The sequence below is a fragment of the Molossus molossus genome, unplaced genomic scaffold (genome assembly GCF_014108415.1).
Source record: "Molossus molossus isolate mMolMol1 unplaced genomic scaffold, mMolMol1.p scaffold_m16_p_1, whole genome shotgun sequence".
Lineage (NCBI taxonomy): Eukaryota > Metazoa > Chordata > Mammalia > Chiroptera > Molossidae > Molossus > Molossus molossus.
In genome coordinates this window covers 213,905,793-213,928,572 of record NW_023425344.1, presented here as the reverse complement: position 1 = coordinate 213,928,572, position 22,780 = coordinate 213,905,793, and positions in this window count along the sequence as shown.

The window sequence follows — 22,780 nt, the reverse complement described above, 5'->3', positions numbered from 1 at the left end:
GACCTCTTGCATAAGAACCTACTATACTTGGAAACGTGTAGAATCTGCATGTCCAAGGATGGATGGATCTGGTTTTCATATATACCTAGTGTGGTAGAAAGAAGAATAATGGCCCCTCAAAGATGTCCAGGTCCAAATCCCCGAACCTGTGAACATGTTACCTTACATGGCAAAGGGGGCGTCGCAGATGCATTATGCTGAAGACTTTGAGACGGGAAGACTATGCTGGATTAACTCTGTGGGCCCGACGCAGTCACAGAGGTCGTCAGACGACCACGTCAAGGCGGAGAAGGAGCTGGAGCGAGCTGAATGAGGAGCGAGGAGCCAAGGAATGCAGATGGTCTCTAGAAGCTGGAAAAAGGCGCGGAAATGGATTCTCCCCTAGAGTCTGAGAGGGAAAGCGATCCTGCCAACATCCTGATTGTAGCCCGGTCTAACCCATTTTGGACTTCTGACCTCCATGTTTGTAAGAAAATAAGTGTTTCAAGACACTAAATTTGTGCTCCTTTGTTACAGCAGCAATATAAACCCACAGCCCTAATAGCTTTCATGATTGTTTTCTTCATTTCTTTGCCACATAATTCCAGAGACCCCAGTAGCCAAGTCCAATCCTGAAGGGAAATTCAACAAAGCCTGTTTAAGAGAGTGTGAGAAAGCTGTCACACAGATCTAAATGGAAGCAAGAAAAAATATGGACTGCTACTGGAAGCCTTATGCCATATTAGCCTGCACCCATCTTTGTGCTAGTTGCTAATTCAATTTATTTAAATATTTTCAGGGTCTCTTACAGATTGATATTAAATATATTAAATTTACCACAGCCCCCTAGCAAGGCTCCCTTCAAAGAAATCTCTTCCACACATTTCATGCAGATCTGAATATTTGAAAGGCAATACATTTAAATTCTTAGAATTTCAAAAACTTATATTTAGATGTGATAGATTGCTTTGGGGGTTCTCAAATTTCCTTGATAATTTCCACCTCTTTGGGAACTGCCCCTTGATCCACAGGCCCTAAATTTAGCTCTTCCGTCTAACCAGTGTGAACTGGAACAAGTAAGGGACAAGAGGAACGCCTGACCCACGCTGGGCCAACTCCTCCTCCTGGGAATCAGAATTTGAACTGTGAGACTCAGAGTGTGGGAATGGGAAACAGAGCCACTTGAGTGTCAGAAATTGACTGAGAAGATCCATAAGCTCCACAGCTGAATGCTAAGCCTTCCTAAGCCTGGCTGTTGAACTCTTCCTTGGACTCCATAAAGTACTCTGTGTGGCAAAACAATCTGTGTAAATCGCAGTAGTTCTCATCCCTCTCTGTAACCACTTCTCTTCCCGGGGTGCTTTGCGTCGGGGATGACCTGTGGACAAAGGAACGTGGTGAAAATGATGGACAAGCTCTCTCACCAGGCACACGAAGGAAGCACGGAGGCTACCCTCCACCTGCCAGGCCTCACTGGATCCGCCGGCTGATCTCAAACGTAAGAACAAACCCAGGAAAGACCACAAAGCCTGGCCGAGAACAACAGACCCATCCATCTGACTCATATATACCCAAGTAATAATATGTTCATCGTTTTAAGTCAGAGTTTTGGGTGGTCTATCATGAAGCAATGTGTGTTCATCTGTTATTTCTTTAATATTTATTGAGCATCTGGTAAATACCAGGTTAAGTTCTTAAGTGGAGAATGTGAGATTTCTGTGACATTACTGTAAAACAAAGTCAACACTCTCAGAAAGCTCACATTCTAGTGAGAATTGCTGAGGAGGTGAGGAGAAAGACAAAAACAAGTAAGAGAATAAAGATATACTGTAACAATGGAAAGTAAGAGAACGGGATTAGGAAAATAGGGAATATGGTGTCAGGGGAAGAAATTGGTATCTTACAAAGAATGCAGCCCTGGCCGGTTTGCTCAGAGGTTGGAGCGTCGGCCTGTGGACCAGAGAGTCCCGGGTTTGGTTCCTGCTAGGGGCACATACCGATAAATAAATAAAACCTAATATTTTTAAAATATATATATAATAATAATTTTAAAAAAAGAATGCAGAGGAAAGGTATCTCTCTAAAATGGCATTTAAGCAGAGACTTGAAGGTAGTGAGTGAATAAGCCATGCAAATATCTGAAGAAAAAGCATTCCGGATAGAGGGATCAGCAAGTGCAAAGGCCCTGAGGCAGAAGTGAGCTGGGCATGTTTGTGAAACAGAAGGTAAGTGTTTTCTGGAGCAGAGAGGTAAGGAAAAGAGGCGTCCAGAGAGAGGTCAGAGCAGTGGCCAAGAGTCAGGCTTGGAAAAGCTGAGAATGATGATAAAGACTTTGGATTTTACTCTGAGCAAGATGGGAAGCAATTACAGAGCTTTGGTCACAGTAGTTAAATGAAAGTGACACCTTTTAGAATGCTCACCCTATTTAGCAAATGAGCTCTACATGGGCCAGAGGGAGACCTCGGAAGGCAGCTGCAATAATCGGGTGACTTGGACTGACATGGTGACAGAGAAGCAGGCAGACTGGATGCTTTCCTACAGGAGTGATCACAGGATTGGCTCCAAGTCTGGATATGGGGTGTGGCTAAATGAGGGTGGATGGGTCACCATAAGGTTGCGCCTGATGACTGGAGAGCCGGAGTAGTTATTCATGGAAAGGGGGGGAGGGGAGGACTTGGGAAAATCAGGACCTCGGCTGGGGCCGTGCTCCGTGAGAGCACTGAGCTGTCCTCCTACAGAGCCAGACAGCACAGCGCACGGGCAGACAGCTGGCCGCACGGAGACGGCGCTGAGGTCAGAGCCCGGGACTGGAGACACGAACTGGAGGGCCTGTGTGCACACGTGGACTTGAGAGGCTCTGGGTCTGAGAGAAAGCCTCCAGGGAGCATCTGAAGAAGGAAAAGCAGCCCTGGGCTCCCTCCTGATTTTATCTAGGGGGACAGGAAGGGCCAACAAAAGAGATGAGAAGGGGGCCAGCAGAGAACCAAGAGGGGTTTCTGCCAATAAATCCCTTTCTTGTCTCTCTAACCTAGCTTAGGCGGGTTTCTGTTATTTATGTAATGGAATAATACATGGAGATTTTAAACAGAGGTTTTCCTTTCTGAAAATTACCCCTGCTGCCCTGCAGCTCCCCACACACTGGATGCAGGGGCATCCTTGGCTGGGGGGGGGGGGGGCAGAGAGACAAAGACTTCCACTGACTTGCTAAGTGATTTTTTTTAAAGTCATGGCAGGCGTAATAGTCTAAAACCAAAGCATTTTTGATGTGTGAGAGCCAAGAGTATGAGAGAGAAGGGGTTTTGTTTTGATTTCTAAAAGGGCTTGAGTGGAAGAGGGAGCCAGAGCCTGGGGTGGAACACAGCCACGTAGGAAATAATGCAAGATAGGGATTAACGGCAGTTTCTTGCCCCACAGGAGAGGATCAGATTCCTTCATGGGCAGGAAGGAGGTTGGAGAGAGGAATCGGGAGCCCTGAGACTGAGACGTCGTGAGAAGCCTTCCCCCCTGCCCTTGGCTCTTCTCCATCCCCACCCCCAACCAGGGTTGAAAGCCCAGCGAGGGAGGGGCAGACCAAGACCCCCAGACAGTGGAAAATCCCTCAGCTAAAGGGCTCCGCACCAGCTGCCCATCTCGAGTGTGACCAACTCACAGTGCACCTCACAACAACTCAATTTCCTTATACGTAAAATGGGGATAACAGTATCTTTTCTTGTAGGTTTGTTGTAAGAATTAGAAACAATTTTCATAAGGTACCCAAATCTTCAGTGCAACTAATTTGGCTAGCGGTTAAAAAAAATCTGATTAAAATTATCTACTCTAAACTATGGACAATTCATGTTCCCTTAATTCTCATAGAACTATTTGCACTTGTAAAAGAGAGACAGTCCTAATCTAATTAAATCTATAAATAAAGGGGTTTTCAGTAATTCTTTTAACAATGAAGCCAACTAAAATATAATGTACCATAAGGGAACATAGTTTGAAAGCAAGGTGGATATACCTTTCCAAGTTAGCTTAGTATTCTCTTTCTTGAGATCAGTTAGGGCTGCATATCCTAGAAAAGCCCTAACAGGCTTACACAAGATAGAAGATACTCTCTCACACACATACGTAAAAAGGATCTAGAAGTTAGCACTGGTGTGTGTACTTCACAAAGTTGTCAAATTTACACTCCTTTGCTGTCCTTTAGAGTAGTTCTTGTCCTCGTGGCCCACTATGGCTGATAGAGCACCAGCCATCACATCCACATTCTGAGCGGTATGGTAAAAGACGGGGCAAAAACAAAACCAAACTTCCTGCAAGTCCCACATAATAATTTCACTACATTTATTGGCTTAAATAAAGTCACATGACCCATCCAGCTGCAAGAAAGTCTGAGAAACATCCTTTAGCTGAGTCTTGCCTTCCAAAGAAATTCAGCATTCTATTCCTAAGAATGAAGGAAAGAACAGATGTTAAAATTAAGTAAGCAGCCGTCTTTCCCGCAGCACTGCTGAGCCACCTTTTCAGTTCTTGTGCCTCCATTGCAACTTCTCCCTTTCCTACTCTGCTTTGTGATGTTGGAGATGGGACTCTGCAGACTACAGTCTGCTTTGCCAGGGGGTCTGCAGGGAGACAAGACCCGAGGACAAAGCATGCTGTCCCTGTCCGTGTGGCCCAGCTTTGCTTCTTCACCCCAGCATTGGCAATTCTTTCCAGGAGCCGGGGTTGGTCCCAGTGTGCAGGTTTTTCAGCATCCACAGACCAGCCTCATCTCTCCCCACTTCAGATACACCAGCGCTGGTCCAGACGACACCCCGACAGTGGACTGGATTGTGTCCACTTGAAAGTCCTCTGCTGATGCTCTAGCCCAAGTGTGACTGTATTTGGAGATTGGCTTTTAGGAGGTAATTAAGGTAAAATGAGGTAATGAGAGTGGGGCCTTAACCTAATCTCACTCTCTCTCTTCCTCTCTCTCTGCCCCTCTCCACGAGCTGGGGCTCAGGGAGGGCCGTGTGCACACAGCCAGAGGTGGACACCTGCGAGCCAGCAAGAGCTCTCATCAGAAATGCACCACGCTGTCACCTTGGTCTTGGACTCCGGCGCCAGTACTGTGAGGAAACACGTTTCTGTGAAGCCACCCTCCTGTGGTGTTTTGTGAGGCACCCTCGGCAGCCGGCTCCCTGCCCAGAGCCTGGCTCTCGTCCCAGGGGCCCCGTCTCCAACCCCTTCCTTTGCCCCTCGGACCCAGGGGCAGTAGCTGTTTTCACCAGTTGACACCTGCTTGACAACTGACGTTCTGTTTCTTCTTCTCAGCTCTTCAATATCCAGTCAATTTTTTGTATTAAGGTGTTTTTGTTTGTTTTGTTGTTAAAATAAGTGGTTGTGGTTTCTGACTGGCCCCAGAATGAAAACACAGCCCCACACAGCCTGGCCCTCTTAGCTGTGGCTCCAACGTCAACAGAAGTGTCATTAGGGTCACCCGCCCCCAGCACGTCCCTACCGAGCCCACCTGCCACTTCGCACTTCCACTCATTCCCGGTCTCCTTCTCTGCCCCGCAGGGGTCCTGTGGCTGGTCTTCCCTGTTTACCCTGAATGACATCCTTGGGTTTCGGTTCCACTTCTCCGAAAACCACAAATTCTCACATTCTTACCTTAGAACTGAGCTGCGCTGCTTCCCTAGGCCTAGTCCTGGGGGCGGGGGGGTTCTCTGGGTGGGGATAAGGGTCATGATCCAAAATCACACACCCAAACCAACTCCCTTATTCAAGTCGGTACTTTTTTCAAAGTTCTACAACTTTCTACTTTTGTAGCCTGCAAATTTTCAGACTAGTTCCAATTTCTTCTCCTGGTGGCAGGAAAGGGAATTCCGTGGGGCAGGCAGGGTGCTGGGGTAAGAACGCTGAGGTGTGGGGAGACTGAATCCCTTTGCACTTAGCTGCGCATTTAAAAAATATTTTCTAGGCACTATGTCATCTTCCCCGATTTTCAGGTTGCTTTTATATGCTCAAGATTTGTTTTTCCGCCTGACCTTTTTGATGCTATGGAACTGTTTGTGTGTTTTCATGTACTGGAAGCAATAGAACAATGAAAACTTTTTAGAGAGTTTAATCTTTCTTTCCCCAACTACACTCCTCTTTCTGTGACCTCTGCTTTTCTTCTTTGACTGTCTGTTTTTCTTTAACAGACTTTCCTTTACCCAGCACCATAAACCCTGCGAGTACTAAAAAATGCTAGGGAACACATAAAAGCACTTTCTCAAAGTGCCCTCTTACCAAGTTATCCGAGATAATAACGTTTTTTAGGACCTATTCATGTCAAGGATCTTGTTTGCCTGAGGAATACCTCTTGTAAACATGATTTTACAGGAGGCACGGATGCGCAGGGAGGCTGGAGACCCTGCACTGAGTTAATTTCCCTTGCTTTCTCTGTGGCTGAAGAAAATGAAAATCCTCATTTATGTCCTAACAGGAAGAGCTCAATTGCAATAAGCAGACATTTTCTAAATACCTAGAAAGCCCCAGGACTGATAACAATCACACTGATTCAACACAGTGATCATTGTTGCCGCTGCCAACCCCTGTTTTTCCATGCTTCTCGCCAGCCCTGGCATCCGTCCCCATGGGGGCTGAGTTACTTACACCAAAGAACAAAACATACTATCAAATCAGTATAAATTCCCTCATGTATATATGTGAGGGCCATAGGAAAGCAACACTGGACAAGACTGTCCCAGAAAATTGTATCTGGCTGCCACGTCCATACCAGATGAGCGAAACGCAGCAGGCCGACCAGCAGAGGCTGCAGAAGCGCGGACCTGATCGCACGAGGTCGCGCGGCGGTAAGGGCTAGGGAGCAGCAGCTTAGGCTGGGCGGGCCCCAAGATCTGTTTCCACTGCTCAGCCAGCTGTTGTAGCACAAAGCGGTCACAGTTTTACAAAACGGGCAGAGGACCGTTTTGGCCCATGGACCATAGTCTGCCAAGCCCTGTTCTAGGATATCCAAAAACACTCTTTTATATAAAAACAAACATGCCACACACACACACACAATCCAACGACTGGACTGTGTTTTCCCAGTACCCCACATAATTACCTGCACATGTTATACCTGTAACACACACATAAACAGTTGTGCCTTTTCTTCCAGCTTCCTGGATTGAGGCAATGAACGTCCAGGTCCGAAGAGAAAGGCATTCAGTGTTGTTTTATCAATTCCTAGGGCTGTACGTCAAGGCAAGATATTGTAACTAACAGGATCATTTATGGTCAAGGCCTGGGTTCCAACTTAACCTCTTCTAAAAGGGTAAGTGTAAGAGCATTCCAGGCCATTACAAACCAAATGACCCAATTACGACAGGTGAGGGCTAAGGCCTCTAATGGTTCTTAGGAAAATCAATCAGCCAAGACAAACAGAGAAGACTGTTAATGTTTTGTTGACAAACTGGTGGGTGGTTTATAGAAAGAAATGGAAGTGGGTGAAGGGAATATTTGGAAGGGCAATAGAGGATGAAATTCTTTCTAAACCCTTGAGGCAAAAGTTCAAGTTCAGGGCTGAGGTTAATGGAATCGATAGAGAAGAAGCTTCATATACAAGAGTCTAATACTCCAGTTTTCGGGGGGCAGGGGGTCGGTTCTGGTAAATCACCGAGTTTTTAAAACCCAGTTTTAAAATAATTGTGCTTGAAGTTCTTAGAGTGGGGATAATAATATTAATAGCAAATATTTGAGTGTTAGTTACTGTGTTCTAGTTTTATGTATTGTTATATTTAGTGTTTATTATTATTATTATACCCAGTTTATAGGCGAGGAAAGAGACTCAGAAGGGTAAAGTAAGTTGCCCGAGGACACATAGATATTAAGCGGCAGGGCTAGTATTTGTAAATGAGTCTTTCTGACTTGGAAGCCCATATTCTCAATCTTTACATTATACTATTTTCTCTCCTTATTTCATGTTAACAGTAAATCTTCAGGTCACAAAGGATTTGAAAGTAATTTTTAAATAGATGGTAAATTAAGTTCTAACCCTCATGTTTCAAAGACACCCCACATCAAATTCTGCACCATTGAGTGGCTTGAAGTCCCGTCACTGAGAGAGGAGACAATGTCTTACATTTGGAAATTTTTGTCCTGGACCAGAAAAAGAAAGGGAAGGAAAGAGATGTCAAGAGGAAGAGTTTAGTGTGTTTAACATTTAATTAAATGTATTAAATATCTAATGTAATTGATTTGTTTCTGGGAAGGAATGAACAAAACATTTTAGGGCCAGCACGTTGATGAAGTTAAAATAGAAAATGCCTGTTTACATAAGGTACCTGAGGGTGGAGAGGGGGTCTCGGTCAGACACAGACAATGAACAATCTGAAAAACGAGTACACATAAATTTCCAAAGAATATTTCCGTTATTATACCCAGCCAGTCTCTCAAAGGTGCATTCATCTTCTCAATCAGGCATTACTTCTTCCTTTCTCTACCCAACACACCTCTGACAAGTCCTAACCTTGCAAGTTTAAGAAACTGTGCCATTATTAGGGGGGTTGCGTCTCCTCCTTCTTTGAGATGGCGTTCATCTCTGACAGACACGGCCTGTTTCTCCCTTTGTATCATGGCCTCTGCCACATTTAGGTAACTCTGAGCCTGAGGTCTGATGCGGTTGTCCTAATTTGATTTTATTACTTTCTCTCATAGGTTAGGTCAGTGGAGGTCGCCCTTCTCGCTCCCCCACGGACCTCTCCCTGCCGCTCTCGAGCATCACCCGCCACAGAGCAAGGAGCAGACAGCCTTGGGAAGATGGTTTCTTCGGTACTAGTTGAAACATGCAGACTTATTTATTTATTTATTTATTTATTTTTATTTTATTTGGGGCTGATGTCGGAGGCAAAACAGCTCCCTCCGGGACCTCTGCTTTAGCTGCCTCTCCTTCTTTTAATGAGATCATTTTTGGTTTGGAGGTTTTGCCTCCAGAAATCCTTCCAGAACTGAGTTGATTTTGAAATATTAGGCACATTCCAGGACCCAAGACCCCAAGGAGTCGACTGTCTGCAGATCATTTAGACCACCCACCTGCAAGGCTGCTCGGCCTGTCCAGCTCCACAGAAACGCAAGGCTGCCTCTCGCTATCCCCCCAGACGGTCCCAGGAGGCCTTCTCTCCGTCAGTTTGCGGGGCTGACAGGAACGTTACTCCCTGGCCCGGGGTCCCGGCAGGTGGGAGGGAAAGGGAAATGAAGACGCAGATTCCTGCGAGGGGAGAAATGCTGGCCCCAGGGAACCGGCCTGTCTAAACTGGGAAGGGCAGTTAGGGCTTCACAGACGGACGCCCTGTGCTTCCATTCAGATCCCTCGCTTCTTTCCCTCCATCACTTCCCATAAAAATCGTTCCCTTTCCAGTAGCATAATCAATGGTGAACTAAGAAAACTTCTATGTTGAAGTTACTTTCAAATCTTGTTTATGGGTCATGCAAGCAAAACATTCAAATTACTTTATATTTAAATCCATTTTTTAATAAAAAATTGACACCCCCCCCCCAAATGACTGTTGGCTATGTCCAAAAGAGCAGCTCCACTCTTAAAACTCAGGCACAACTGGTGTCATTTAAAAGAAGTAAGGCTGGGCCCTGGCCAGTTTAGCTCAGCGGTTAGAGCGTTGGCCTGCAGTCCGGAGAGACCCGGGTTTGGTTCCCGCTAAGGGCATGTGCCTCGGTTGCAGTTTGTTCCCGGCCCTGGTTGGGTCGTGTGGGTGGCAACCACTCGATGTGTCCCTTTCACGTCAATGTTTCTCTCTCTCTCTCTCCCTCCCACTCTATCTGAACAAAATATCAAAAAAAAAAATGTCCTCGGGTGAGGACTAAAAATAAAAAGAAGTAAGGCTGGCCCTGCGGTGTGGCTCAGGGGCTGAGCGTCGCCCCATGCACCAGGAGGTTGCGGGTTCAATTCCTGGTCAGGGCACATGCCCAGGTTGTGGTTCCAGTCCCCAGTGGGGGCCTGTGGGAGGCGGCCAATCGGTGTTCTCTCTCATCAGTGATTCACTCTCTCTCTCTCCATCTAAAAATAAAAATTAAAAAAAAATTTTTTTTAAGAGAGAGAGAGAAGGAAGGCTGTGCAAGTGTGGTAAGCAGAATCCTAAGACTGGGACCAAAAGACCCTCACCTTTGTGATTTCCTCCCCGATGAACATGATGGGCCACCCCTCCCGTGCTATGTCACACTGCACGGCAAAAGGGAATTTGCAGATGTAACTAAGGTTACTAATCATTTGACTTTTTTTTGTTTTCCTTTGAGAGAGAGAGAGAGAGAGACATCAATGTGAAAGAGACACATCGAGTGGCTGCCACCCGCACAACCAACCAGGGTTGGGGACAAACCGCAACAGAGGTACATGCCCTTAGCAGGAACCGAACCCGGGTCTCTCTGGATTGCAGGCCAACACTCCAACCGCTGAGCCAAACCGGCCAGGGCTAATCATTTGACTTTAAAATGGAGAATGCTTGGGTGAGCTGGGTCTAATTACATGATCCCTTTAAAAGCATGAAATTTTCTCTAGCTGGTGGCAGAAGTCAGAAAGATTTCCAGCATAAGAGTGACTGGTCACACCATCGCTCATTTGAAGACGAAGGGTCACATGATGGGGAAGGAATGTAGCCTCTAGAAGGTGAGAGGGGCCCCCCCCCTGGCAGCCACCGTTGAACCAGTTTCTCCCAACAGCCGGAATGAGCTCGGGAGCCAATTCTTCCCTCAGCACCTCCTGACACCCAGCCAAGCCCACGAGGACTTCTGACCTACCAAGCAGTGAGCTAATACGTGGGTGTTGCTTTCAGGCCACTAAGTTTGTGGCAATTTGTTTTGCAATAGAAAACTAATATAGGAGGACACAAGTATTCGGAGTAATAAGTGCAACCCTGGAACAGTATCCTCCTTACCGTGGAGGGACACGCCTAGAGCTGGGAATAGTGTCCAGGCAGATGTCTAAATTCTGAGGTCATTCTTAATATGTTATTTTATAGCCATGTTCTATTTGCTGTTTTTGAATCTGTTCCTGGGAATCCACTCCTCCACTTCACACCCACCGGGGAGGACAGGAGATGGTGCGACTCCCTGGCTGGGCCAGCACCTTGGGTGAAGGTGTCCTTTCTTGTCCCATGTGTCCCTCTGCCTTTCAGGCAATGAGGGCTGCGCTCTCTAGGCTACCTATTCCTGCCACATTAGGCAGGTCCCAGCAGGCTCCCGAGGCCCCACTAAGCATACTGTCCAAGCTCCTGTTAGTGGATGGGCCCACTTTCTCCCCTGTCCAAGGAAGCGGAAACCAGGATGTTCAGAGAGGTCTTTAGGAGGCAGTTTGGGAGGGTGTGGCTGGCACTGCCCTGGGGGACAGAGATCATGACCAGGGGTCCAAAGGGAAAAACAGCAGGAGCTATAATCAGCAGCCAAAAAGGAGCTAAGCATCATAGACAGGCACAGGAGATGCTGGTGGAAAGTAAGTATGTAGAGTGGCCCACCTTTGTTTTGTTGGCAAGAATCACACTGGTGTGACTCATTTTGAAAGACTGGATATAGCCCTGGCCAGTTTGGCTCAGCAGTTGGAGCATCGGCCTGCAGGCCAAATAGTTGCAGGTTTGACTCCGGTCTAGGGCATGTACCTTGGTTGTGGTTCGGTCCCCAGCCCTGGTCAGGGTCGTGCGGGAGGCGCTGGTTGATGTGTCTCTCTCATATCCATGTTTCTGTCTCTCCCTCTCCCCCTCCCTCCCAATCTGTCTGAAGATAAATGAAAAAATATCCTCAGGTGAGGATTAAAAAGATTAGGTCCTGGCTGGTTTGCTCAGTGGTTAGAGCATTGGCCTGCGGACCAGAGAGTCCCGGGTTTGGTTCTCACTAGGGGCGTGTACCAAAAAAAAAAAAAAAAAAAAGATTAGATATATACCTATTGGATCTGATACTTTGATCCCATTTATAACTTTGAAATCTCATCCATTGTAAGTTTAGTCTCTTTTTTTTTTCAGTCTTATTGTGCTAACTTCTTTGCAGCACTTTAAATCACTCTGTCCCTACATCTTAAAACTTCTCTCTTAGCTTTCCTGATACTAACCTCTCCTGCCTTTCCTATTATATCTCTGGTTTCTTCATCTTCTCCTCTTTTTGAGATCCGCTGCCTCCACTCACCCATTACAATGTCCAGGAGATGGTATGTATTATCTTTAGAGCTCAAGACACAGGAATGCGTTAGGGGTAGACGTTTCGGAGTTAATCAGTGTATACGTGAAAAGCAAGCCACAGGAGTGAATGAAATGCCCTCGGATGAATGGGTGAGTGAGAACCTGGACACTACAGTTTGGATGTTCCACAGGTACCTCTAACTCAGCATGTCTGTTACCCAAATCATGTCTCCCTTCTTGGTCGTGTATCTGGTTTAATGACATCACCATGCACCAAACGTGAACTAAAAATATAACTATTCTGGATGTCAAATTCTCATTCTCACACCCTGAGACCCAAGTTACTTAGGTTAATACTGAACAGTTAACATTTAATGAGGAACAGTCAACCAATTATTCCTTAGCTTCAAGCCAAAGAAATAGAGACAGCAAGAAAAAAAGAACAGTTTCAGAGTATCGTTAGCTGCTGGGATGTAGGCGAGCCGTGTTTCCTCCATCAAATCTAGGTGCCAATGGAAACAGCTCTCATGGAGGAAACTGCTCTAGACAAGGCACAGTCTGGCACTGACGGCATAATCCTCTTCTAAACATTCTCTCAACCTAGCCCTAGAAGCTCACACTTTTTCCCTAAACGGTCAAAGCTTGGCCCTTGGATGATTCAAAGCTGGGATCCTGGCCATTTTCTTACCTGCACAGCCAACTCCCCAACAGCTTTAGCTTCCTAGCGAGGTGCCAAGAGTTCCTGGGACAGAAGCCCACAGACAGGGCTTCTTCCACTGTGCAGGTCCACCGGGGCTCACTGCTGTCTTTCACACAGACCAGGAAAAGAGTTTACACACACCTCTGGTTACTATTCCATTTAATTATCATATAATCCTACACCTCCAACATGAAAACAGCAATCAGGTTCTATTCCAACTTCTAATCGCAGGCAATAGTCCTGTGCTTTCACTACATCATTTCCAGTTTGTCCAGAGGCTCACCTGCATCCCCACCCCCACCAGCAAGGCCCATCCCAGGTGCATGTACTTGCTCTGCAGTTCCACATAGTGGGCCTCCCCGTAAACACACACACACACACACACACACACACACACACTCTCTCTCTCATACACGCACGCACAATGCACACACACACACACTTTTATACCCTGAATCTGTGTGAGTTCAGCTCCCCTGTGCTTTCTTTTCTCACCAGAGTCACAGACTTGGAGATGCCGAGGGTGCACTCACCCCACTTTCTTGCACACGCTGGGACCCTTTCAGCTGGGCTTTCTGGTCAACCATTTCCTGCTCCCCTGATGCTCCTATGTTAATCTCAGTTGCTCGCAGGCAGAGCCTTTATTGATCTCTTTTCTTCTTTAGTAACACCATACACTGGTCTTATTAGCATCAACCCACAGTCATTCTTTCTTATTCCTTGACCCCCCCGCCCCCATACAGCATGAAAAGGGGAAAGAGAAGAACGCCTTCTCCCTGGGTTCCTTCGGAAGCTCCTCCCTCGCTCTAGGAACTGTGCATTCTTTGCCTTATTCTCTCCCAACGGCTTTTCTACATCCCACCATGGGAAAGGAGCCTAGAAATTAGTTAATTCATGTATATAAAAACAAATGCTAGAGAAAGAAAACATGAGATAGTGAGGTGGTGAGTTACTAAGCACTGAGATCAGCAAATGTTTGAGTTTTTCGCTTCTGCGCATCCAAGTGTGTGCGGCTGGTTGCGTTCCAAGCTAGGCCTCAAGCCATCACCCGGGCGAGTCTCAGTACGTTTTCCCAAAGACGTTATCAATCACTCGTTCCCAAAGGCTCACGGCCGTTAGCAAAGCAGAAGGCAGGCTGGCGTCTCGGAGGCAGGATCGCTGTCTGCGGCAGGAAGCAGGATTGCGTCCGGAGCGTTTGGTCTCGCACTGGGTCTCCGTGTGAGGAGAAGCCCGCGAGGGCTCCGAGGACTTGAAAACAGCCAGCGTAACTTGACCATTTAAACAAGAAATCCTGCAGCATTGCAGAAACATGAAGACAAGCTCAGCCCCGTGCAGCCAAAGGAGGTCTCTCCTCTGGGACGCGCTCGTGGAATTGAGAGAAATGACTTTAAGAAGTAGCTGTCTGAGTGAGAACAATCAGGGACTTTCTTTTCTTTTTTTTTTTTTCCAGGCCTGAGCTGCATGCTCACTAGTCCTAAATACAAAGGTTCAATCTAAAGTGAAACAAAAAAATAAATGTGTTTTCCAACTGTCTCCCTGTGGCTAGCTGCCAACCTGCCTAGCCTGGGTGGTGATTCTCACCCTAATGTGAGCAGAGCAATGGGCTGCATTTTTTTTTTTTTAATTAGTGTTGCATTTTAGACATTTTTAACTGTGAAAGGCTTTGAAGCTAAACAGGGATAACAAATTGTTGTCAGAGTTTGGGCTTATAAACTCACGTCTCCCATTCGACAGAGGCAGAAAGTCTCACAGCCTCTCCCTCAGTTTCCTGATTCATAAAGTGGAAAAAAAAAACCCTCCACTTTGAATCTGGTTTCTTACTGTTATTCAGGTTCTGGTTTTAATATCATATCACCTAGTTCCAGTTCCTTCCCCAAATGCTGCTTTTTGCTTGTTGCCTGTCTTCCCCAATGGCAGCGTCAGGACTGGGAGGGTGAGGGCCCTGTGTCCTGTGGATTCACTCAACACATACTGTTCAGTGGCCTCTGGATGCCAGACGCGGTTCAGTGCACTGAGGGGACATCGTAACGTAAGGAGATTAAGACCTTGTTTTCTAATGGAGAAATCAGGACATGAACAAATAAGCAAATAACTTATAGCATGTCCAGTGGCGACGGGTGCTTAGAAGAATAAAGTGGGCTAAAGGAATAAAATGGATCATTGTGAGGGTGCAGTGATACAGGGTGGTCAAGGAAGGCCTGAGTATATCACACTTCAACAGAGACCTGGAGAAAGGCCTGCACGTTCCGCAGCTGGTGTATTCCAGAAGGTGGGAGCGCTAAGGGAACAGGTCCTGCCTGGTGGTTCCAAGAACAGCAAGGGCAGCGTGGCTGGAGGGAGAAGTGAGGGGCACAGGGCGAGGAGATGGAAAGGGAGCCCAGCTCACACAAGAACATGTAATTCCCGGTAAAGACCTTTGAGTTTACTCTGGACGAGATGGGAAGACAGGCTGGTTTGCGGTGAAGTCATGACTTCTGTTTTCTGAGGCTCACTCACTGCAGCAGCTGTGTGGAGAACCGTGAAGAGGGGTGAGTGGTGGCCACGTGACCTGTGGGGCTTATAGCAATGCTCCAGATAAGAACCAAAGGCACACCCTGGCAGGTTTGTTCAGTGGTTAGAGCCTCGGCCCATGGACCAAAGAGTCGCGGGTTCAATTCTGGTCAAGGGCATGTACCTGGGATGCAGTTCATCCCCAGCCCTGGTCGGGTCATGCGGGATGCAACCAGTCAATGTGTCACACTCACATCGATGTTTCTCTCTCTCTCTCACCTTCTCACTCTATCTGAAGATAAATGAGAAAACAATATCCTCAGGTGAGGATTAAAAAAAGAAAGAAACAAACAAAGGTGCTCTGAATGGGTGGTAGCAATGGTGGTAGTGAGAAGGGCTTTGCTTCCAGATATATTTTTTAAGATAGAGGCTATAGGATTTCCTGACAATTTAATTGGGGGGGTCGGGGAGAGGAATTAAGACTGTCTCCCAGCCCTGGCCAGTTTTGCTCAGTGGTTAGAGTGCAGGCCGCGTACCAAAGAGTCATGCGTTCAATGTGTCTCTCTCATTTCAATGTTTCTCTCTCTCTCTCTCTCCCCCTCCCCCCACCCTCCTTCCTTTCCACTCTATCTGAAAATCAATGGAAAAGTATCCTAGGATGAATATTTTAAAAAAAGACTAGCCCTGGCTGGTTTGGCTCAGCCGTTAGAGAATCGGCCTGCGGTCCAGAGAGACCCAGGTTCAGTTCCCGCTAAGGGCACATACCTCGGTTGCAGTTTGTCCCCGGCCCTGGTTGGTCGTGCAGGTGGCAGCCACTCGATGTGTCCCTTTCACGCTGATGTTTCTCTCTCTCTCTTCCTCCCACTCTATCTGAACAAAAAATGGAAAAAAGAATGTCCTTGGGTTAGGATTAAAAAAAAAAAGACTATCTCCCCGGTTTTGACTTGAACACTTGGAATAGAGATGGGGTTTTTAGGGGAGAGGTTATTATGAGAGGGTGGAAGCAGGAATAAGTTATTTGGAGTTAGATATATTAGCTAATTTTGAGATACCTGTTAGAAATCCAAGTGAAAATGTTGAATACGTTAGATATACTGACTCTGAAGTTTAAGAGAAGATATAGAGGCTGGAGATAAAAATTTGGACAAATCAGCAAATAGATAAAAGGTGAAACCCTCTCTTTTATCATTATCTCTTTGATCCCAACATAGTACAAATGCTCAACAGATACTTGTCAAATGAATGAGTGAATGTTATGAGGGTCAAATAATATAATGTGTATGAAAGTATTTTTTAAACTATAAATCTCTCTGCATATAAAAGGTTATATACAATGTTATAGTATTATGATCATCGTACAAACAGAAAACCCTTTTTGTACCCCCCTTTTGATGTTTCTCCTTTTTCCCCCATTGACACCCTCTCCCTATCCTGACCCCTCCTCCAGCACTGTTTTCTGTGTCCATTCGTTACACATACATGCATATAAGTTCTTTGGTTTATCTCATCCTTCCCCCTTCCCCCCCTCTTCTGAAGTTTGTCAGACTGAACTATACTCCTTTCTATGTCTCTGGATTTACTTTGTTCATCAGCTTTTTTTGTTCATTATATTGCACAAATAAGTGAGATCATGTGGTATTTGTTTTTCTCTGATTGGCTTATTTCATGTAGCATAATACTTTCCAGGTCCCTCCATGTCGTCTCAAAGGATAAGAAATCTCTCTTTCTTACAGCTGCATAGTATTCCCTTGTGTATATGTACCACTGCTTTTTTATCCACTCGTCTACTGATGGACACTTAGGCTGTTTCCAAATTTTAGCAATTGTAAATAGTGCTGCTATGAACATAGGGGTACATATATTCATTCTGATTGGTGTTTTGGGCTTCTTAGAATATATTCCTAGAAGTGGGATCACTGGATCAAATGGCAGTTTAATTCTTAATTTTTTGAGGAAACACCATATTGATTTCCATAGTGGTTACACCAGTCTGCATTCCCACCAGCAGTGCACTAGAGTCCCCTTTTCTCCACACCCTTGCCAACACTTGTTGTTTGATGATTTGTTGATGGCAGCCATTCTGACAGGTGTGAGGTGATACCTCATAGTCATTTTAATTTGCATCTCTCTGATGATTAGTGATGTTGAGCATTTCTTCATATGTCTCTTGGCCATTTGTATGGCCTGTTTGGAGAGGTGTCTATTTAGCTCCTCTGCCCATTTTTTTAATTGGGTTCTTTGTCTTTCTTTTGTTTTCTTTTTGTTCTTTGTCTATATCTTGTTAAATATAAGTAGTCTATATATTTAGGAAATTAGCCCCTTATCTGATGTATTATTGGCAATGATGCTCTCCCATATAGTGGGTTCCCTTTTCAGTTTGATGGTTGTTTCTTTTGCTGTGCAGAGCTTTTTAGTTTGATGTAGTCCCATGTGTTCATTTTTTCCTTTATTTCTATTGCGTTAGGCATTGTATCAGTGAAAATTCTGCTGCGTATGATGTCTGAAATTTTGTTGCCTACATTTTCTTCTAGGATTTTTATGGATTCACGAGTCACATTTAAGTTTTTTATCCATTTTGAGTTTATTCTTGTAAGTTGGTGGTTTGGTTTCATTTTTTTACGTGTGGCTGTCCAATTTTCCCAACACCATTTATTAAAGAGGCTGTCTTTACTCCATTGTATTTTCTTGCCACCTTTGTCAAATATTAATTGAACATAATGTCTTGGGTCTATTTCTGGGTTCTCTGTTCTCAAACAAAACTTTTGAGTGAACAATAACTATTTAGCAAAAGTGCAACTAGAAATCTTGCCTCTAACAGAAAAAAACAACTCTCCAGATGGCTCCTTTCCTTCTTCACCTTTGATATTTAAAGTTTATACTGTCTGATACTGTAACTAGGGGTAGTAAAGCACCATAAAAATTTAATGACAGTGAAATATAGCAATTTCTTCTAATAAAGGCTCTTCAAATTGTCAAAAAAATCGTCACAGCAATTTTTCAAGCTGTTTCAGAAAAAATACTTTTTCAAAAGGTAATTCTTAAATTATATATGTTTTGCATGGACGCTCCCACCCATATCACTCCATAACTCTAACTTCAATTGGCATTATTTTGCATTAAATAAATACAGTCTGAAATATAATCTATTTACTTTTTAAGTCACAGCCTGATATTTTCATTTTTTTAAAGTTGCTTGATAAATCTTATTGGGCAAACTATTATTTTGGGGCTTAATCAACCATCCCAAGTAAAATTCTCTGTCTTTAAAAAAAAATGATAGAAATTAGATGTTACAAGTTATATTCCCTCTATTGGTTATAGGAATATACAAAGTTAAGGGTGTTCTGTCTATGAAAGCATTATGATATAAGACAAAGTTCTTCTGGACCAAGAGAAAGGGTAGAAGTGAGGTTTGGGAGAAAAACAGGCAGGCAGGCATGAGAGAGTAAAGAGAAAAAATGAGATATTCTGATTTCTGACAAGGGGCCAAAATAATTCAATAGCATGAGGATAGTCTTTTTAAAAACTGACTGGTACAATTGATATCCCTATTGGTAAAATGATATACATTTTCTAATATACAAAAATGAACTAGAAATGGATCATAGATGTAAATGTAATAACTAAACCTATAAAAGGTCTAGGAGAAACAATGTTTTACTTTGATTTAGACAAAGAGTTCTTAGAACACACAAAAAAACCTGAATCATACAAAGAGAACATCTGTGTACTAAACTTTGTCAAATTATAAATATTTTTCTCTTTGAAAATCACTAGGAAGAAATTGAAAAGTCACACCAAAAATACTTTCAAAACACAAACCTGATTAAAGGTCTTACAGTTAGAACATATAAAGAAATCTTAAAACTCAAGAATATTATAAATAGGCAAAAGATTTGAACACACACTTTAGTAATGATGAAACAAAAATGTCAAGTAAGCATGTGAGAAGATGTTCAACATCATTAGTCATCAGGGAAATGCAAATTAAAACCACAGTGAAATACTACTACTTACCCACTAGAATGGCCCAAATTAAAATGCATGTGTGCACACACACCCACGCACGCACACACTAAATAACAATAAAAGCTGACAGTGATGTCTACTCTGTTAGCCATGAGGAAATTATAGGTACTAAACTGGAAGCCAAATATCCATCAACTGGTGAATGGATAAATAGTGGCATGTTCACTAATATGTAGGTGTTGAGTAATATGTAATACCTATATACCGTATGACCCAACTTAAACTACTGATATACACCAGAGCATAGATGAATCCCAAAAGCATTGTGCTAAGTGAAAGAAGCCAAACACAAAAGACTCTTTTATGCTTAATTTCATTTATATATATATTATATATATCTAACTATAGTGATGTGAACAGGTCAGTAGTTAGCAGGAGATGAGAGTGGTAGGAGGGAGTTGACTGCAGGGGTCAAGAGAGAACATCTGGAGTTGTAGAAATGTTCTCTATCCTCTTTGAGGAAATGGCTGCATGTCTGTATATATTTGTCAAAGCTCATAGAATTGTACATTTAAAATTGGTGAGTTTTATATGTTAATTATATGCTATATAGTTAGCTAAAAATAGTCATCTGATGGGATTATAGCATATTAGACCATCAACAGGAAAGGATCAGTAATCTAGAAGGCAAATTAATAAGATTTAGCCAAACAGAAGCACAAAGAGAATAAAGTTTTAAAAAATGAAGAGAGCCTCAACGACTTACCGGCCAGTATCAAGCCATCTGGCACTGATGTACTTGCAGCCTCAGAAGGAGTGAATAAGGCAGATAAAAATATTTGAACTAATATTGGCAAAAAATATTCTAAATTTAATTAAAAACATCAGTCAAGAGATCTAATCAGCTTAGTGAACTTCAAGCAGATAAATACAAAGAAAACCAAAACAAGATACATTATAATCAAACTGCTAAAACACAAAGATAAAAGCAGCCAGAGGAGGGAAAAAATATATATATTACCTACAGAGAAACAATATTAAGAATGACTACTGACTTGTTTATTAAAAACAACACACACCCAAAGAATAAAACTTTCACGAACTTAAAAACCTGCAAGCTAGAATTATATAGCCAATAGAAATATTGTTCAGAAATGAAGGCAAAATACATTTTCAGGTAAATGAAAGCAGAGAGAACACGTTGCTAGTAGATTCCTACTATAAGAAACACTAAAAGAAGTTGTTCAGGGTGGACAGAAGTGATACCAGATTTATAGGAAGGAATGTAACATACCAAAGATAGGAAATATGTGGCTATCTATCAGACTACTTTTAATTAAACTCTTTAAAAGATAACTGACTACGTAGAGCAAAATAATAGCAATGTAACATACTCAGAAGTTAAATGTACAACATTAATAGCAGAAAGATCAGAGGGAAGGTAAATGGAATAAGGGTGTTTATTGGAATCCCTAGATCAACCACTAAAAAAATAAGAATACAGAAAGTTGTAGTTAAAATTCCAATAGAAGAGAGAGAATGCTATACTAAATAATATTTTTAATCCAAAAGAAAGTAGGAAAAAAGGAATAAAGAACAAAAGAGCCCTGGCCGGTTTGGCTCAGCAGTTGGAGCGTCGGCCTGCGGTCTGGAGAGACCAGGGTTCGGTTCCCGCTAAGGGCACGTACCTCGGTTGCAGTTTGTCCCCGGCCCTGGTTGGTCGTGCGGGTGGCAGCCACTCGATGTGTTCCTTTCACATCGATGTTTCCCTCTCTCTCTGTTCCTCTCTCTCCCTCCCACTCTACCTGAACAAAAAAATGGAAAAATGTCCTCGGGTGAGGAAAAAAACAAAAACAAAAACAACAACAACAAAAAAGAACAAAAGAGACAAACCAAAAGCAAATAGACTTCTACTCTACCACATCAATAATTATATTAAATGTAAGTAGACTAAACACTTTAAGATTCAGCTTATCTTACTGGATAAGAAACAAAACCCAAATACATGTTGTTTACAAATGACACACTTTAAATATAAAGTCCCAGATAAAATGATTGAAAACGTAAATTGCTGATATCAGGAATGACAGAAGAGACATCTCTGTAGAGCCTGCTGTTGTAAAAAGCAGCATGTCGGTATGTCATAGTGAAGGCTGACCAGCTAACATCGTATCCCAGCTGGCTAAATGTTCATTCAGGATGATGACCAATAGTTACCATAAGCCATGGATTGTGCTAAACAGTTTGTGCACATCCTTGTATTTAGGCCTCCCACAACCCTGTAGTGTAGATGTATTTTTGTTCATATTCTAGAGATGCTGACAGAGGGTAATTGACTTGCCCATGGTCACGCAGCCTGGTAGTGGCAGGACTACTTACTTATTGGACTCACACCTCGGGACTATTCCTAGTCTAGGCCTATTCACAAAGGTCTCATTAGAATGAATCTAAATGTATATGTTATATTTTAAGGAAGAGCTGCTTTTTTTTTTCTGAAATAATTTTACAGTCTGGAGGTCTTAAAGAAAGAATGAAAATAACTACTCACCAACTTGCTACCACTGTTGCTGTGGAAACTCACGAAGAGATTACATACGCATCCACTTTGCAACTCCATCTTTTAACAGGTGCAGAACATAACCAGGGGCTGCTGACTCCTCATGGAAAACTCCCTGAAAAAATCCACCTAATCAAAAAAATCTCCTCCGCTTTTTTTCTAATACAAAAGTCCCAATTCACACAAGTAAGTTGAACTTTGCCTGAAGGGGTAGATAATGATTCTCTTTCCCAGAACTGCTGTCCATCCTCTGTCTGTTGAGAAGTGAACTAAGACAAAAATAATACTGAGCCCTGGCTGGTTGACTCAGTGGTTAGAGCATTGGCCCGCGTACCAAAGACTCTCAGGTTCGATTCTGATCAAGGGCATGTACCTTGGTTGCGGTTCGGTCCTAGACCTGGTCGGGGTCGTGCAGGAGGCAACAGTTGATGTGTCTCTCTCACATCAATGTCTCTCTCTCTCCCTTCCTTCCTCCCTCCCTCCCACTCTATCTGAAGATAAATAGAAACAAAATATTCTTGGGTAAGGATTTTGAAAAACGATAATAATACTAAAAAGCAAGAACAAGAGGCTTCCATGCATTGGATGCATAGGTCCGGGAGCAGATCAAGGGGTATTGGAGAGGGAGCTGCGCCCACCGACCCAAGGAGTATGCATATCACCGAGATAAACGGGTAAACGCGACTAGTCTCTCCCCTGACGATGGAGGCAGCATCCGCCACTGGAAGCAAAAGAAAACACTTTTCGGCAGCACAGACCTACCTCTGGCGAGTGTGTCTGTGATGCTGAGGTACAAACACTGTCAACCGAAGGTCAGCCGTCACAGGAAGGCCAAGTGTGTTTACCAAAGAAGTGATGTCCTTGCTTATCTAAATCTAGGCCCTTTCGTATGCCTCTCTCAGAGCTGATTTGAAAAGTCAGAGCATTGGAGCAGGAATGGTAAGTACAGAAACATGAGAC